The following is a 20,779-nucleotide window of genomic DNA, read 5'->3' on the forward strand; positions in this document are numbered from 1 at the left end:
TCAGATCTCATGAGAACTCACTCACTATCATGGGAACAGCAGCATAGGAATAACTGCCCCCATGATTCAGTTATCTCCTAAGGGTTCCTCCCATGACACATGGAGATTATGGGAACTATAATTCAAGATGAGATTTGGTTGGGACACAGCCAAACCATATCAATTAATAATAATGTAAACATGAATTTACTATGAAAAGTTAAAAAGAATACGGACAATCAAAACTTCTGAGAATAGTGCACAAATGAGTAGACTAATTGAGGACTAACTTACAATTCTCCAAAACAAATCTGTAAAACAAAAGAAAAAATAGTAATTTGTGTGAAGATTTTTTTTAACCAATTTCAATTTTAGCATTTATTTGTAATATTTTCTGTACTGAGGTAACAATAAGTGTAAATAAATTGGAACAAAAAAGGTTCAGACAGAGGTTATCTTTGAAAAAAATTCAAATATATGCAGTTTTTCCTATGTCCAAAACTCTTAGAAGTCTTTCTACAGTTTTAGATACAAATACCTAAGTCTTCACTAGCATACACAGGACCTTACATGATTTAGCCTTTGCCTACCTGTCTGAAGGTTTTATGTTTTATTCTTCCCCTCCTCAATCACTTTTCATTCTACTGAATTTTTTGCTATTTCTTTTACATACCTTGTTATTTTTCCCATCAAAGCTTTTGAAATTGCTATTATTGTTGAACTGGACATTTCTTCTCCCTAAAATGTGTTGCAGCTTACTTCAGGTTACATTTTATGTTCTCTTGGAAGCAAATTCTGAGATGGAGAATAGGAAGTGGATCGGCAGTTGTGGAACTGAAGGCAAGAAAATGGGATAGGGCAGACAGAGATGTTGAAACTGGCAGTTGCAACCAACGTCTCATGAGGAGGTAGAGACTGGAATGGACATTGGAAAATCCTCTGTGTTGACTAGTTTTATTATTTTTTCTTGCCGTATTTTGTTTTAACCATAGCACTTATTCCCACCAGGCTCTATAACATAGTTTTATTTGTTTATTCATGTATTATATGCTTCTCTCTTAGAACACAAGCCCCAAAGGGCTGGAATTTTATCAATACAAATTACTACTTTATCTCTACTGCCTGGAATGATGCCAGGTGAAAATATAACTAATCAATACTTCTTCTTCTTCTTCGTCTTCGTCTTCGTCTTCGTCTTCGTCTTCTTCTTCTTCTTCTTCTTCTTTTTTAATAAAAGTACTGGCTTCTTTCCTTGCAGACATACACACATTGAAATATACTTTTTAAAACTTACTTAATAAATTATTTCAGATAAAACATAATTTTTCTAACAGTATTTTCATGCAGTTATTTTTTAAATGTTATGTCGATTAACTATTAGGATTCCAGCATACAATTAAAACAAAAAAGTTTAACGTAATATGTAGAAGGATGAATATGATGATTTTTCATATATTTTAGAGCATTTTAAAATATTTTTCCGTAAGTTATTGGGGTACGGGTGGTATTTAGTTACATGAGTAAGTTCTTTAGTGGTGATTTGTGAAATTTTGGGGCACCCATTACCTGAGCAGTATATACTGCACCATATTTGTAGTGTTTTACCCCTCTCCTTGCTGCCACTCTTCCCTCCAAGTCCCCAAAGCCCTTTTTATCATTCTTATGCCTTTGCATCCTCATAGCTTAGCTCCCACATATCAGTGAGAACATATGATGTTTGGTTTTCCATTCCTGAGCTACTTCACTTAGAATGATAGTCTACAATCTCATCCAGGTCACTGCAATGCTGTTAATTCATTCCCTTTTAGGATTGAGTAGTATTTCATCATATCTATCCACCTATCCATCTATCTCACAGTTTCTTTACCCACTCGTTGATTGATGGGCATTTGGGGTGGTTCCACGATTTCGTGATTATGAATTGTGCTGCTCTAAACATGCATATTAAAGGATCTTTTTTGAATAATGACTCCTTTTCTCCTGGGTAGATACCCACTAGCGGGATTGCTGGATAAAATGGTAGCTCTACTTTTAGTTATTTAAGGAATCTCCATACTGTTTTCCATAGTGGTTGTAATAGTTTACATTCCTTCTAGCAGTCTAGAAGCATTCCCGATCACTGCATCTATGCCAACATCTACTTAAAAAAATAAAAATTATTATGGCCATTCCTTCAGGAGTAAGAGGTATCATACTGTGGTTTCAATTTGGATTTCCCTGATCGCTAGGGATGTTGAGCATTTTGTCATATGTTTGTTGGCCATTTGTATATCTTCTTTTGAGAATTGTCTGTTCATGTAATTAGCCCACTTTTTTATGGGACTTTTTTTTTCTTACTGATTTTTTGAGTTCATTGTAGATTCTGGATATTAGTCCTTTTCAGACCTATAGATTGTGAAGATTTTCTCCCAGTCTGTGGGTAGTCTGTTTACTCTGCTGACTGTTCCTTTTGCCATGCAAAAGCTCTTTAGTTTAATCAGGTCACAGCTATTTAGCTTTGTTTTTATTGCATTTGCTTTTGAGTTTTTGGTCATGAAATCCTTGCCTAATCAAATATCTAGAAGAGTTTTTCCAATGTTATCTTCTAGAATTTTTATAGTTTCAGGTTTTAGATTTAAGTCCTTAATCCATTTTGAGTTGGTTTTTGTATTAAGTGGGAGATGAGGATCCAGTTTTATTCTCCTACCTGCGGCTAGCCAATTCAACAAGCACTATTTGTTGACAAGGGTGTCCTTTCCCCCACTTTATGTTTTGGTTTGCTTTGTCAAAGATCAGTTGGTTGTAAGTACTTGAGTTTATTCCTGGGGTCTCTATTCTCTTCCATTGGTCTATGAGCATATTTTTAATACCAGTACCATGCTGTTTTGGTGACTATGACCTTATAGTATAGTTTGAAATCAGGTAATGTGATACCTCCAGATTTGTTCTTTTTGTTTAGTGTTGCTTTGACTTTCGGCTCTTTTTTAATTCCATATGAATTTTAGAATTTATTTTTCTAATTCAGGGGAGAATGATGGTTGTACATGATGGGGATTGGATTAAATTTTTAGAATGCTTTTGGCAGTATGGTCATTTTCACAATATTCATTCTACCCATCCATGAGCATGGGATGTGTTTCCATTTGTTTGTGTCATCTATGATTTATTTCCGCAGTGTTTTATAGTTTCCCTTGTAGAGGCCTTTTGACTCCTTGGTTAGGTATGTTCTTAAGTACTTTATTTTATTTATTTTTTGCAGCTATTGTAAAAAGGGTCAAGTTCTTGATTTGATTCTCTGCTTGGTCGCTGTTGGCGTATAGAAGAGCTACTGCTTTGTGGACATTAATCTTGTATCCAGAAACTTTGCTGAATTCTTTTATCAGTTCTAGAGGCTTTCTGGAGAAGTCATTAGGGTTTTCAAGGTAAACAATGATATAGTCAGCAAATAGTGACAGTCTGACTTCCTCTTTACTGATTTGGATGTCCTTTATTTCTTTCTCTTGTTTGATTTCTCTGGTTAAGACTTCCAACTATGTTAAAGGGGAGGGGTGAGAGTGGTCATCCTTGTCTTGTTCCAATTCTCAGAGAGAATGTCTTCATTTCCCCATTCAGTTTTATGGTGTTTGTGAGTTTGTCACAGATGGCTTTTATTACATTAAGGTATGTCTCTTGTATGCTGATTTTGCTGAGAGTTTTAATCATAAAGGGATGATGGATTTTGTTGAACATTTTTTCTGCATCTATTGAAATGATGGTGTGATTTTTGTTTTTAATTTTGTGTATATGGTGTATCACATTTATTGACTTGCATATGTTAAAGCATCCTGAGATCCCTGGTATGAAACCAACTTGATCATGGTGGATTATCTTTTTGATGTGATGTTGGATTTGGTTAGGTAGTATTTTGTTAAGGATTTTAGCATCTATGATCATCAGGGATATCAGCCTGTAGATTTCTATTTTGGTTATTTCCTTCCCGGATTTTGGTATTAGGGTGTTGCTGGCTTCATAGAATGAATTAGAGAGGGCTCCTCTTTCTCAATCTTGTGGAACAGTGTCAAAAGGATTGGTACCAATTCTTCTTCTTTGAATGTCTGGTAGAAATCTGCTGTAAATCCATCTGGTCCTGGACTTTTATTTGTTGGTATTATTTCAATTACCATTTTAATCTCACTGCTTGTTATTGGTCTGTTCAAGGTATCTAATACTTCCTGATTTAACCTAGTAGGGTTGTATTTTGCCAGGAATGTATACATCTCTTCTAGGTTTTCTAGTTTATGTGCATAAAGATGTTCATAGTAGCCTTGAATGATCTTTTGCATTTTGGTGGTGTCAGTTGTAATATCTCCTGTTTCGTTTCTTAGTGAGGTTATTTCAACTTTCTCTCTTCTTTTCTTTGTTAATCTTACTAATGGTCTATCAATTTTATTTATCTTTTCAAAGAACCAGCTTTTTGTTTTATTTATCTTTTGTCTCTTTTTGTTTCTTTGTTTTAATGTCCTTTAGTTCTGTTCTGATCTTTGTTATTTCCTTTCTTCTGCTGGACTTATGTTTGGTTTGTTCTTGTTCCTCTAGTTTCTTGAGGTGTGAACTTAGACTGTCAGTTTTTGGCTCTTTCAGCCTGTTTGATGCAGACATTTAGCGCTATGAACCTTCCTCTTATCACTGCCTTTGCTGTATTCCAGAGGTTTTGGTAGATTGTATCATTATTGTCATTCAGTTTGAATAATTTTAAAATTTCCATCTTGATTTCTGTTTTTACTCAATGCTTATTTAGGAGCAAGTTGTTTAATTTCCATGTATTTGCATGATTTTGAAGGTTCCTTTTGAAGTTGTTTTCCAGTTTTATTCCACTGTGGTCTGAGAGAGTGCTTGATATCATTTCATTTTTTTTCTTGAATTTATTGAGGCTCTTTTTATGGCCTATTATATGATCTATCTTGGAGAAAGTTCCATGTGCTGTTGAATAGAATGTGTTTTCTGTGGTTGTTGAATGAAATGTTCTGTATATATCTGTTAATTCCATTTGTTCTAAGATATAGTTTAAACCTACTCTTTCTTTGTTGACTTTTGTCTTGATGACCTGTCTAGTGCTGTCAGTGGAGTAATGAAGTCCCCCACTAATATTGTGTTGCTCTCTGTCTCATTTCTTAGGTCTATTAGTAACTGTTTTATAAATTTTGGAGCTCCAAATTTATTCAGATTGTGCTATTTTTCTCTTAGAAAAGGCCTTTTACCATCATGCCCTCTTTGTCTATTTTAACTGCTATTGCTTTAAAGTTTGCTTTGTCTGACAAAAGAATAGCTACCCCTTCTTGCTTTTGGTATTCATTTGCATGAAATGCCTTTTCCCACCCCTTTACTTTAAGTTTATGTGAGTCCTTATGTGTTAGGTGAGTCTCCTGAAGGCATCAGTAGTCGGTTTGTGAGTTCTTATCCATTCTGTGGTGCTCTATCTTTTAAATGGAGGATTTAGGCCACTTACATTCAACGTTAGCGTTGAAATGTGTGGTACCATTCATTCATTGGGCTCTTTGTTGTTTGTGTACTTTGTTTTTTTTGTTTGTTTGTTTTTGCTTTTTAACTTGTATTTTTGTTTTATAGGTCCTATGTGATTTATACTTTAAAAAGGTTCTGTTTTGATGTGTTTCCAGGATTTGTTTAAACATTCACAGATCCTTTTAGCAGTTCTTATAGTGGTGGCCTGGTAATGGTGAATTCTCTCAGCATTTGTTTGTCTGAAAAAGACTGTATCTTTCCTTCATATGCGATGCTTAGTTTTGCTGAAAATTCTTGGCTAATAACTGTTTTGTTTGAGGAGGCTGAAGATAGAGTCCCAATCCCTTCTACCTTGCAGGGTTTCTGCTGTTAATCTGATAGGTTTTCCTTTAGAGGTTAACTGGTGCTTCTTTCTCACAGCTCTTAAGATTCTTTCTTTCATCTTAACTTTGGATAACCTGATGAAAATGTGCCTAAGCAATGATCTTTTTGTGATGATTTTCCCAGATGTGTTTTGCGCTTCTTGTATTTGGATGTCTATGTCTCTAGCAAGACCAGGGAAGCTTTCCTTGATTGTTCTTCCAAATGTATTTTTCAAGCTTTTAGAATTCTCTTGTTCCTCAGGAATACTGATTATTCTTAGGTTTGGTTGTTTAACATAATCCCAGACTTCTTGGAGGCTTTGTTCATATTTTCTTTTCTTTTTTTTTTTTTTTCTTTGTCTTTGTTGGATTGGGTTAATTCAAAGATCTTGTCTTGGAGCTCTGAATTTCTTTCTTCTACTTGTTTAATTCTGTTGCTCAGACTTTCCATAGCATTTTGCATTTCTAAAACTGTGTCCGAAGTTTCCTGAATTTTTGATTGGTTTATCTTTAAGCTATCTATTTCATTGCATATGTTCCCCTTCACATCTCGTATTGCTTTTGGGATTTCCTTGCGTTGGGCTTTGCCTTCCTTCCTCTGGGGCATCACTGAATAGCTTAATACTAACCTCCTGAATTCTTTTGCAGGTAAATCAGGAATTTCTTCTTGGTTTGAATCCATTGCTACTGAACTAGTGTTATTTCTGGGGGAGGGAGGTGTTAAAGAGCCTTGTTTTGTCCTATTACCAGGGTTGATTTTCTGCTTTCTTCTCATTTGGGTAGCCTCTGTCAAAGGGAAGGTCTAGGGCTGAAGGTTGTTGTTCAGATTCTTTTGTCCCATAGGGTGTTCCCTTGATGTAATACTCTTCCCCTTTTCCTGTGGAGTTAGCTTCCTGTGAGTTGAACTGTAGTGACTGCTGTCTCTCTTCTGGATCTAGCCACCCAGCGACTCTGCTGCCAGCGTGGGTAGGGAAGGATCATCAGTTGGGGGCAGGGCTAGGCATGTCTGAGCTCAGACTCTCCTTGGGTGGGTCTTGCTGAGGCTGCTGTGTGGGATAGGGGTGAGATTCCCAGGTCACTGGAGTTGTGTATGTGGGAGGATTATGTCTGCCTCTCCTGAGTCATGCAGGTTGACGAGGAAGTAGGGAAAGCCAGTCATCACAGACCTCACCCAGTTCCCACACAAACCGAGGTGCCGGTCTCACTCCCATCATGCCCCCTGCAACAGCTGTGAGTCTGTTTCCAGGTGGTGGGCAAGACAGGCTTGAAAATTTGTCTCAGGCTACCCAATTCCCAGCTGTGAAAGAAAAGGGCTTGGTTCTTCTCCCACCCTAGGAGTCTGCACACCAGATTTGTGCCCGTCCCCCCAATGGAGTTCTGGCAAGGAGGCTTCTTGTCCTGTTCAAATTGTTACAAAGTTCAGTTTGAGAGTTCCTGCTCCCTGTGGAATTTTAGCCCTGCTCCTCTGGCCACCCTCCTGACGGATTCCTGTGGTGCCAGGCAGGAATGGACTGCTTGGGGACCCAGTGAGCTCCCAGGGCCTTTCTGCTGCTTCCTCTACTCTTACATCACTTGACTCTCTAAATTGACTCAGCTCCAGGTAAGGTCGGAGACTTTTCCGACAAACAGGCTCTCAGTTTCTCCAGTGGAGGTGTGTGTTCAGGAAAAGAGAGTCTCCTTTCCGCATTTCCACATGGAACACTCTGGAACACTCACAGTATTTGGAGTGTCTCCAGAGTCCTGCAGGAGCAGGCTGCTTCCTTCCGAGGGTCTGTCTTTAGAGCATTTTTTTGTATTTGCAAATTTTATCATGCAAGTCCATGAAATGAAATGTTTGGAAGGGATACTAACTAATGGAGATCTTTAACACATATTTTATAAAAAAATAAACTCAAACTCCTCTAGATTTCCAAGAAGGAAGTTTCTATAGCTGGAAAGGACAGTGCCACTATATTCACAAAATAACATTGTATTTTTCCTCTCTCAACAAACATCCACTAAATTATGAAATACAGACTTTAAGGAAAACAAAATTCAGCTGTTAACTATTATTTTTAATTCTCTTTTAAATAACAGAAAAATGAAACACAACCTTTTGAACAAAAATTCCCCAAACTACTAGCAGTATGTAATTAGTATTTGAGATGGACCATCCATTTTTCTCTTAGTATTATGGGTAAAAACAAATAGAACTGACGAGAAATGTAAGTCACAAATTATTCTTGACTGAGAGTATTATATTCCAACAAAAGTGAGACAATAAATTATCTTTTCTTTTATTTTAGGTTCAGGGGTACATGTACAGGTTTGTTATATAGGTAAATTGCTTGTCATGGGGGTTTGGTGTTCAGATTAGTTTTTCTTCCAGGTAATAAGCATAGTACACAATAGGTAATTTTTTTTACCTTTACCATTCTCCCATCCTCCACCCTCGAGTAGGTGCCAGTGTCTGTTGTTCCTTTCTGTGTCTGTTTGTACTCGATGTTTAGCTCCCACTTATAATTGAGGACATGTGATATTTATTTTCTGTTCCCGTGTTAGTTTGCTTAGAATAATGGCCTCCAGCTCCATCAGTGTTGCTTCAAAGGACATCATCTCCACTTTCATGGCTGCATAGTATTCCATGGTTTATATGTGCCACCTTTTCTCCATCTGGTCTATCATTGATGGGCATTTGCGGTGCTTCCATATCTTCGCTATTTTGAATAGTGTTACAATGAATATATGTGTGCATGTGTCTTTATGGTAGAATGATTTATATTCCTTTGAGTATATACCCAATAATAGCCTTGCTGGATTGAATGGTAATTTGACTTTAAGTTCTTCCAGAAATTGTCAAATTGCTTTCCACAGTGGTTGAACTAATTTATATTTTGCTTTCCACAGTAGTTGAACTAATTTACATTTCCACCAGCAGTGTGTAAGCATTCCCTTTTCTCTACAACCCTATCAGCATCGTTATTTTTTGACTTTTTAATAATAACTATTCTGACTGGTGTGAGATGGTATCTGATTATGGTTTTGATTTGCATTTCTCTAATGATTAATGATGTTAAACATTTTTTCATGTGCTTGTTTGTCACGTGTATGCCTTCTTTTGAAAAATGTCTGTTTATGTCCTGTGCCTATTTTTAATGCAGTTATTTGTGTTTTGATTGCTGGTTTAAGTTTCCTATAGTTCCTGGATATTAGGCCTTTGTTGAATGAATAGTTTTCAAATATTTTCCCCCATTCTATAGGTTGTCTGTTTACTCTATTGATATTATATCAAGGAAACACAGAGGTTTTTTTTATTATAATTACATAATTATTTCTAAGCATTTTCTATATTCTGAACTATGTTTCTAACATATTCTGACCCTTGTAAAAAGGGAAACATCTGTGTTTTATAACAGTCTTTTTCATTATTTAGAAACATTAGAAATACAATTCAGTACCTGTCACCCTCAACAAACCAGCCAGAAAAAAGGTGAAGAAAAAGCAATAGTTTAATTGGCTATGAACAGCTAATGAGAACATTTTTATTGATTCCAGATATATAAAAAATAATAACATTAATCTGAATATCACAACAAATAATAGCATAATTTGAAAGTTAACTTAAAAAATGTTTTTGTTGGCCCTTGTCAGTTTGCAAATGGGAAATTGCTTGCATGTGAAAAGTATGAGTTAGGTGGACAAAAAGGGGGAGGAAATCAAATTGCTACTTAATTATGTAATTTGAGGCTCAATTTTAGAAAGTTAAATTTGTACCGAAAATGGAAGCACTCATTGCTTGGTCTTGAATCTTTTTAAATTAAATGAGTAACTTTTTCACTATAGTTGTGAAATTAAAAAATTAAAATTGATTAATTAAATTTAAAAATGCCATTTTCCTCTGTATTGGCTTGTAGTTTGCTCCTTTCCACGAATTCAAAATATGGTGCCAAAATAGTATGCATTACAATAAGCCAATATAGTTCACTTATAGTGCAAGCTAATATTAGTCTTTTAATAATAAAATTTCTACTTGTAAAAAAGCTTATATGACTTGTATGTTAGATATATTAAATCTTATTTACACAATGCTAAGAGGTAGATCTTCAAGAAACACAAAAACAAAAAAATTTTCAAAAACTTTGACTTCATAAAGAGCAAACAAAATAGTTTATTGATTGAGATTTTTATTATAAGCTAGTGATTATACTGTTATACAACATTGTCAACAAGCATCTGTAAGCCATCAAATTGTAAACATTTTGAGCTTGCAGGGTCATTAGGCTCTTTGCAACAATTAAAAATGAAAGCAACCATAGCTATTACATAAACACAAAAGTTATCTGGGTTTCAATAATCTTTAGCTTACAAAAAAAAAGGCAAGGGTAAATCTTGGTTTCTAATACTATTATCTAGTCAGGAGAAAAAGATACTTTTTTTTTTTTTTTTTTTTTTTTTTTTGAGAAATAGTTGATTTCAAGACCGGGAAGGAATACACAAGATGATCCATGTCCCTACAAAGGACACAAACTCATCCTTTTTTATGGCTGCATAGTATTCCATGGTGTATATGTGCCACATTTTCTTAATCCAGTCTGTCACTGATGGACTTTTGGGTTGATTCCAAGTCTTTGCTATTGTGAATAGTGCCGCAATAAACACACGTGTGCATGTGTCTTTATAGCAGCATGATTTATAATCCTGATGCAGCTGGAAACCATCATTCTTAGCAAACTATCACAAGAACAGAAAACCAAACACCACATGTTCTCACTCATAGGTGGGAGCTGAACAATGAGATCACTGGGACTTGGGAAGGGGAACATCACACACCGGGGCCTATCATGGGTAGGGGGGAGGGGGGAGGGATTGCATTGGGAGTTATACCTGATGTAAATGATGAGTTGATGGGTGCTGACAAGTTGATGGGTGCAGCACAGCAACATGGCACAAGTATACATATGTAACAAACCTGCACGTTATGCACATGTACCCTAGAACTTAAAGTACAATAATAAAAAAAAAATTAAAAAAAAAAAAAAGATGATCCTAGAACGTTCTTACGTGCTGTAAAGAAAGAAGTGCTAAAGTGCTAAACACACACACAGACACACACACACACACAGAGTCACTGACTAAAACCAGGGTTCACATCTTATTATAACTGGATTGAACATCAATAACACACAGTTTCCAGTTCTTATTTCCATTTTACCACTTAAAATATATATGTTAGATTAATGATGCTTTTTGTGAGGCAATCATAATTCCAGTTATTTTGATATAATTTTATGGTACATATTTGGATTTATGTAATGACCTTTTGAATGTTACACTGTCTTTGTTGAAACATTTTAGTTTTATAATCTAGGATTATCTCTTTTGATTTAAGACAATGCTGCATAATAAACATAATGAAAATATTCATTAATTGAAATGGGCTCACAATGTTGAATCTAATATTTGTATTAATAATATAATGATTATTTTAGCATTTTAAAAAATCTATGTGTTTATTTTGAAAGTTGAAATACATATCCTTCCAGAAATACTTTTATAATTGGTAAGTAGCAATTAAAAAATAAATATCAAAATTGCCTTTATATATTTGTTAAAATATATTAAAGAATAATTTTAATGTTTCTCAACTTAAAAACAGCACTATTTATAGATGCAAATATATTTATTTTGTAGGTTGCTTTTTTCCGAAATGTTTATACTCTACAATTAGGAGTATTGTTATTCATATCCTGAATTTACGTCTTTCTGTAAGATTATGGCCTTGGCCAAGAATTTGAAACTAGAAGACTGCATAAAATATATCAATTTGATTTCATATATAAGTTAAAGCATGGCTATGGTCTAATAATGCCATAAAAGATGTTAAATCTAACCACGAGAATAAAAATCTATTGGAAAATTTAAATACTGTGAGAATGCAAAGACAATCAAATGAGCTAATTTGTCACTTCGTTGGTTCAGATAAGTAGTGATAAAAGTATTTGAGAAACCTGTTTAAAGTGTTTGGGACTTTACAAAGGTTAAGGTTACAATTCTGCTGATATTTTTATTCATGTCTGCCATCTATTAGTATATGCCTTAATATTAAAAGAAGATGCCATTTTACTTAGTAAGCATTCAGATATAATGAAAGTTAAGTCAAAATTTTTTGGATTGGTGTCCCTTTGCTACACAGTCATAATTTAATTAATTACACTGCTATTAAAAGAAAATGTGCAGTAAACAGTATGGAAAAAGTTAATGTACCTTCCATAAAGTCCATTAACAACAAATTCTATTGAAATTAAAAGTGGCAGTGTCACTCTAACTTTTACATGTCTATTTAGATATGGTACTTATCCAATATTACCTATAAAGACTATAGTAGAATCCAATGAGTCAGCATCCTAATCCTCATAACACAATACTATTGGAAAGTGAGTTCACAGAGAATAGATCATACCATATATATTTAGAAGATTATGTATAATTGGATTCTGAGGCACCCTTAGCAGCAGGGAAAAGCAAGAATAACAACGGACTGTACATCTTTGGGCTCCTAAAAGGGAAAATTATTAATATTTTCTTATAACATATAACATCGTCTCAGATGATAAATGTTTTCTGAACAAGGCTCTGGATCAATTGATTATGAAAATTACAGAGGAAACAAACTAAAGCTAAAAATACATTTTTGAAAAAATACTAAAATCTGATCATACAGAGTTGTATTAAATAATACTAAAGGCATTGGTAATTGTAACACTGACAATGTCCCTGTGGTTATGTAAACAAAAATTAAAAATAAAAAGTGAGCATACAATTATGGGAGGCGGAGCAAGATGGCCGAATAGGAGCAGCTCCAGTCTCCAACTCCCAGCGCGAGCGACACAGAAGACCGGTGATTTCTGCATTTTCAACTGAGGTACTGGGTTCATCTCACTGGGGAGTGCCGGACGATCAGAGCTGGTCAGCTGCTGCAGCCCGACCAGCGAGAGCTGAAGCAGGGCGAGGCATTGCCTCACCTGGGAAGCGCAAGGGGGAAGGGAGTCCCTTTTCCTAGCCAGGGGAACTGAGACACACAACACCTGGAAAATCGGGTAACTCCCACCCCAATACTGCGCTTTAGGAAACAGGCACACCAGGAGATCATATCCCACACCTGGCCGGGAGGGTCCCACACCCACAGAGCCTCCCTCGTTGCTAGCGCAGCAGTCTGTGATCTACCGGCAAGGCAGCAGCGAGGCTGGGGGAGGGGCGCCCGCCATTGCTGAGGCTGAAGTAGGTAAACAAAGCTGCTGGGAAGCTCGAACTGGGTGGAGCTCACAGCAGCTCAAGGAAACCTGCCTGTCTCTGTAGACTCCACCTCTGGGGACAGGGCACAGTAAACTAAGACACACAGACACCTCTGCACAGACGCAAACGACTCTGTCTGACAGCTTTGAAGAGAGCAGTGGATCTCCCAACACGGAGGTTGAGATCTGAGAAGGGACAGACTCCCTGCTCAAGCGGGTCCCTGACCCCTGAGTAGCCTAACTGGGAGACATCCCCCACTAGGGGCAGTCTGACACCCCACACCTCACAGGGTGGAGTACACCCCTGAGAGGAAGCTTCCAAAGCAAGAATCAGACAGGTACACTCGCTGTTCAGAAATATTCTATCTTCTGCAGCCTCTGCTGCTGATACCCAGGCAAACAGGGTCTGGAGTGGACCTCAAGCAATCTCCAACAGACCTACAGCTGAGGGTCCTGACTGTTAGAAGGAAAACTATCAAACAGGAAGGACACCTACACCAAAACCCCATCAGTACATCACCATCATCAAAGACCAGAGGCAGATAAAACCACAAAGATGGGGAAAAAGCAGGGCAGAAAAGCTGGAAATTCAAAAAATAAGAGCGCATCTCCCCCGGCAAAGGAGCGCAGCTCATCGCCAGCAACGGATCAAAGCTGGACGGAGAATGACTTTGATGAGATGAGAGAAGAAGGCTTCAGTCCATCAAATTTCTCAGAGCTAAAGGAAGAATTACGTACCCAGCGCAAAGAAACTAAAAATCTTGAAAAAAAAGTGGAAGAATTGATGGCTAGAGTAATTAATGCAGAGAAGGTCCTAAACGAAATGAAAGAGATGAAAACCATGACACGAGAAATACGTGACAAATGCACAAGCTTCAGTAACCGACTCGATCAACTGGAAGAAAGAGTATCAGCGATTGAGGATCAAATGAATGAAATGAAGCGAGAAGAGAAACCAAAAGAAAAAAGAAGAAAAAGAAATGAACAAAGCCTGCAAGAAGTATGGGATTATGTAAAAAGACCAAATCTACGTCTGATTGGGGTGCCTGAAAGTGAGGGGGAAAATGGAACCAAGTTGGAAAACACTCTTCAGGATATCATCCAGGAGAACTTCCCCAACCTAGTAGGGCAGGCCAACATTCAAATCCAGGAAATACAGAGAACGCCACAAAGATACTCCTCGAGAAGAGCAACTCCAAGACACATAATTGCCAGATTCACCAAAGTTGAAATGAAGGAAAAAATCTTAAGGGCAGCCAGAGAGAAAGGTCGGGTTACCCACAAAGGGAAGCCCATCAGACTAACAGCAGATCTCTCAGCAGAAACTCTACAAGCCAGAAGAGAGTGGGGGCCAATATTCAACATTCTTAAAGAAAAGAATTTTAAACTCAGAATTTCATATCCAGCCAAACTAAGTTTCATAAGTGAAGGAGAAATAAAATCCTTTACAGATAAGCAAATGCTTAGAGATTTTGTCACCACTAGGCCTGCCTTACAAGAGATCCTGAAGGAAGCACTAAACATGGAAAGGAACAACCGGTACCAGCCATTGCAAAAACATGCCAAAATGTAAAGACCATTGAGGCTAGGAAGAAACTGCATCAACTAATGAGCAAAATAACCAGTTAATATCATAATGGCAGGATCAAGTTCACACATAACAATCTTAACCTTAAATGTAAATGGACTAAATGCTCCAATTAAAAGACACAGACTGGCAAACTGGATAAAGAGTCAAGACCCATCAGTCTGCTGTATTCAGGAGACCCATCTCACACGCAGAGACATACATAGGCTCAAAATAAAGGGATGGAGGAAGATTTACCAAGCAAATGGAGAACAAAAAAAAGCGGGGGTTGCAATACTAGTCTCTGATAAAACAGACTTTAAACCATCAAAGATCAAAAGAGACAAAGAAGGCCATTACATAATGGTAAAGGGATCAATTCAACAGGAAGAGCTAACTATCCTAAATCTATATGCACCCAATACAGGAGCACCCAGATTCATAAAGCAAGTCCTTAGAGACTTACAAAGAGACTTAGACTCCCATACAATAATAATGGGAGACTTCAACACTCCACTGTCAACATTAGACAGATCAACGAGACAGAAAGTTAACAAGGATATCCAGGAATTGAACTCATCTCTGCAGCAAGCAGACCTAATAGACATCTATAGAACTCTCCACCCCAAATCAACAGAATATACATTCTTCTCAGCACCACATCATACTTACTCCAAAATTGACCACGTAATTGGAAGTAAAGCACTCCTCAGCAAATGTACAAGAACAGAAATTATAACAAACTGTCTCTCAGACCACAGTGCAATCAAACTAGAACTCAGGACTAAGAAACTCACTCAAAACCGCTCAACTACATGGAAACTGAACAACCTGCTCCTGAATGACTACTGGGTACATAACGAAATGAAGGCAGAAATAAAGATGTTCTTTGAAACCAATGAGAACAAAGATACAACATACCAGAATCTCTGGGACACATTTAAAGCAGTGTGTAGAGGGAAATTTATAGCACTAAATGCCCACAAGAGAAAGCAGGAAAGATCTAAAATTGACACTCTAACATCACAATTAAAAGAACTAGAGAAGCAAGAGCAAACACATTCGAAAGCTAGCAGAAGGCAAGAAATAACTAAGATCAGAGCAGAACTGAAGGAGATAGAGACACAAAAAACCCTCCAAAAAATCAATGAATCCAGGAGTTGGTTTTTTGAAAAGATCAACAAAATTGACAGACCGCTAGCAAGACTAATAAAGAAGAAAAGAGAGAAGAATCAAATCGATGCAATTAAAAATGATCAAGGGGATATCACCACCGACCCCACAGAAATAAAAACTACCATCAGAGAATACTATAAACACCTCTACGCAAATAAACTGGAAAATCTAGAAGAAATGGATAATTTCCTGGACACTTACACTCTTCCAAGACTAAACCAGGAAGAAGTTGAATCCCTGAATAGACCAATAGCAGGCTCTGAAATTGAGGCAACAATTAATAGCCTACCAACCAAAAAAAGTCCAGGACCAGATGGATTCACAGCTGAATTCTACCAGAGGTACAAAGAGGAGTTGGTACCATTCCTTCTGAAACTATTCCAATCAATAGAAAAAGAGGGAATCCTCCCTAACTCATTTTATGAGGCCAACATCATCCTGATACCAAAGCCTGGCAGAGACACAACAAAAAAAGAGAATTTTAGACCAATATCCCTGATGAACATCGATGCAAAAATCCTCAATAAAATACTGGCAAACCGGATTCAGCAACACATCAAAAAGCTTATCCACCATGATCAAGTGGGCTTCATCCCTGGGATGCAAGGCTGGTTCAACATTCGCAAATCAATAAACATAATCCAGCATATAAACAGAACCAAAGACAAGAACCACATGATTATCTCAATTGATGCAGAAAAGGCTTTTGACAAAATTCAACAGCCCTTCATGCTAAAAACGCTCAATAAATTCGGTATTGATGGAACGTACCTCAAAATAATAAGAGCTATTTATGACAAACCCACAGCCAATATCATACTGAATGGGCAAAAACTGGAAAAATTCCCTTTGAAAACTGGCACAAGACAGGGATGCCCTCTCTCACCACTCCTATTCAACATAGTGTTGGAAGTTCTGGCTAGGGCAATCAGGCAAGAGAAAGAAATCAAGGGTATTCAGATAGGAAAAGAAGAAGTCAAATTGTCCCTGTTTGCAGATGACATGATTGTATATTTAGAAAACCCCATTGTCTCAGCCCAAAATCTCCTTAAGCTGATAAGCAACTTCAGCAAAGTCTCAGGATACAAAATTAATGTGCAAAAATCACAAGCATTCTTATACACCAGTAACAGACAAACAGAGAGCCAAATCAGGAATGAACTTCCATTCACAATTGCTTCAAAGAGAATCAAATACCTAGGAATCCAACTTACAACGGATGTAAAGGACCTCTTCAAGGAGAACTACAAACCACTGCTCAGTGAAATCAAAGAGGACACAAACAAATGGAAGAACATACCATGCTCATGGATAGGAAGAATCAATATTGTGAAAATGGCCATACTGCCCAAGGTAATTTATAGATTCAATGCCATCCCCATCAAGCTACCAATGAGTTTCTTCACAGAATTGGAAAAAACTGCTTTAAAGTTCATATGGAACCAAAAAAGAGCCCGCATCTCCAAGACAATCCTAAGTCAAAAGAACAAAGCTGGAGGCATCACGCTACCTGACTTCAAACTATACTACAAGGCTACAGTAACCAAAACAGCATGGTATTGGTACCAAAACAGAGATATAGACCAATGGAACAGAACAGAGTCCTCAGAAATAATACCACACATCTACAGCCATTTGATCTTTGACAAACCTGAGAGAAACAAGAAATGGGGAAAGGATTCCCTATTTAATAAATGGTGCTGGGAAAATTGGCTAGCCATAAGTAGAAAGCTGAAACTGGATCCTTTCCTTACTCCTTATACGAAAATTAATTCAAGATGGATTAGAGACTTAAATGTTAGACCTAATACCATAAAAATCCTAGAGGAAAACCTAGGTAGTACCATTCAGGACATAGGCATGGGCAAAGATTTCATGTCTACAACACCAAAAGCAACGGCAGCAAAAGCCAAAATTGACAAATGGGATCTCATTAAACTAAAGAGCTTCTGCACAGCAAAAGACACTACCATCAGAGTGAACAGGCAACCTACAAAATGGGAGAAAATTTTTGCAATCTACTCATCTGACAAAGGGCTAATATCCAGAACCTACAAAGAACTCAAACAAATTTACAAGAAAAAAACAAACAACCCCATCAAAAAGTGGGCAAAGGACATGAACAGACATTTCTCAAAAGAAGACATTCATACAGCCAACAGACACATGAAAAAATGCTCATCATCACTGGCCATCAGAGAAATGCAAATCAAAACCACAATGAGATACCATCTCACACCAGTTAGAATGGCAATCATTAAAAAGTCAGGAAACAACAGGTGCTGGAGAGGATGTGGAGAAATAGGAACACTTTTACACTGTTGGTGGGATTGTAAACTAGTTCAACCATTATGGAAAACAGTATGGCGATTCCTCAAGGATCTAGAACTAGATGTACCATATGACCCAGCCATCCCATTACTGGGTATATACCCAAAGGATTATAAATTATGCTGCTATAAAGACACATGCACACGTATGTTTATTGCAGCACTATTCACAATAGCAAAGACTTGGAATCAACCCAAATGTCCATCAGTGACAGATTGGATTAAGAAAATGTGGCACATATACACCATGGAATATTATGCAGCCATAAAAAAGGATGAGTTTGAGTCCTTTGTAGGGACTTGGATGCAGCTGGAATCCATCATTCTTAGCAAACTATCACAAGAACAGAAAACCAAACACCGCATGTTCTCACTCATAGGTGGGAACTGAACAATGAGATCACTTGGACTCAGGAAGGGGAACATCACACACAGGGGCCTATCATGGGGAGGCGGGAGGGGGGAGGGATTGCATTGGGAGTTATACCTGATGTAAATGACGAGTTGATGGGTGCAGCACAGCAACATGGCACAAGTATACATATGTAACAAACCTGCACGTTATGCACATGTACCCTACAACTTAAAGTATAATAATAATAAATAAAATTAAAAAAAAAAAAAAAAAAAGAAAATGTGGCACATATACACCATGGAATACTATGCAGCCATAAAAAAGGATGAGTTTGTGTCCTTTGTAGGGACATGGATGCAGCTGGAAACCATCATTCTTAGCAAACTATCACAAGAACAGAAAACCAAACACCGCATGTTCTCACTCATAGGTGGGAACTGAACAATGAGATCACTTGGACTCAGGAAGGGGAACATCACACACTGGGGCCTATCATGGGGAGGGGGGAGGGGGGAGGGATTGCATTGGGAGTTATACCTGATGTAAATGACGAGTTGATGGGTGCAGCACACCAACATGGCACAAGTATACATATGTAACAAACCTGCACGTTATGCACATGTACCCTACAACTTAAAGTATAATAATAATAAATAAATTAAAAAAAAAAAAAAAAAAAAGAATTTTAAATAAAGTTTAAATAAAGTTCTAAAAAAAAAAAAAAAAAAAAAAAGTGAGCATAATATCATAGACATGCCTACAAGGATGTGTGTGAAATATTAATAACATGACATGAAGTATTTTTATTACAAAGTACAGCAAAGGAAAGAAAAAAGACAACTAAAAGGGGATTTATTGAAGTTTATATTCCCAAGACCCACTCTCTGAGATGGAGATACGTTATTGACAGTACTCAGGATAAACAAATGCCCAGAAAATAAAAGCTTCTTCTACTCTGGGAGCAGGGGAAAATAATTGCACATTGCCATTTTCTTATTTTTCCAAAATAACAAAATTAACATCTCTTTTGAGTATCTGGAATTGAGTGTTTAATGCCTTTGAAATATGGAGATGAATTCAGGAAAACTGACATACACTGTCTGTAAATTATTCAAACAAGTCCATAATCTACTCTTGTAGGTTTTTTTGCTAAAATTTGCTAATATTATTAATTAACATGCTAATAGTTATACAAACATTTCTATCTCTATATGCAATTTGAAACTGATTAGATCCTAAACTAATTTGTTAGGTTTAATAATTTCTTACTTTGACGAATTATTTTCAACTATAGACTAAATCCAATCCTATATGATGTTACTTGACAAATGGCCAATAATCATAACTTTTTCACCAATACTCTTCAGTGAGCAAATGCAGAGGAAAACTCATTACCATGATATAAGTTTAAATGAAGAAATGATCTACTTTAACAAAGAAGAATGAGGAATAGGAGGAGAAATAGGAAGAGGAGAAATAAAAGAAGAAAGATAAGGATGAGAAATAAAAGCAAGAAGTGAGAAAGAAGGAGGAGAAAAGGCAAGAGAAGGCATTTTGATGGAGGAGTCACAAGGTTAATATTGAAATATCATTTTTGCATGAGGCTTCTGGATGAATCTCAGCCGACATTTAGACTAAGTTCATGGATCCACCAAACCCAAATATGCATACATACATATGATTTGATTTAAATAGGAAAGGAGACCTGTAAATGAATGCTGGGAGGGGAGCTTTGTGGTGCTTGTCACAAGCTCCATAAGAAATATCTGTTGGGAGTAATCATATATTGAAGTCAAGCATATGGGAGCATAGTTAACAAAAGTTGTGTATAAAATATAATGGGATCAGCTGGGTGCGGTGACTCACACCTGTAATCCCAGCACTTTGGGAGTCTGAGGTAGGTGGATCATCTGAGGTCAGGAGTTCGAGACCAGCCTGGCCAACATGGAGAAACCCCGCCTCCACTAAAAATACAAAATTAGCTGGGCGTGGGGGTGCATGCCTGTAATCCCAGCTACTCAGGACGCTGAGGGAGGAGAATCATTTGAACCCAAGACGTGGAGGTCGTGGTGAACTGAGATCACGCCATTGCACTCCAGCCTGGCAACAAGAGTGAAACTCTGTCTAAAATACATATATAATGGGATCTTATTTTTACCTATTGCCTATGTAGGGGAGGAAAAATAATATATCTTCAATCCTTCTATGTTCCTAGTTGAGACCTCTATAAGAAAAGACAGATTAACAAGAAGAAAACAAAT

The sequence above is a fragment of the Macaca mulatta genome, chromosome 5 (genome assembly GCF_049350105.2).
Source record: "Macaca mulatta isolate MMU2019108-1 chromosome 5, T2T-MMU8v2.0, whole genome shotgun sequence".
Classification (NCBI taxonomy): Eukaryota; Metazoa; Chordata; class Mammalia; order Primates; family Cercopithecidae; genus Macaca; species Macaca mulatta.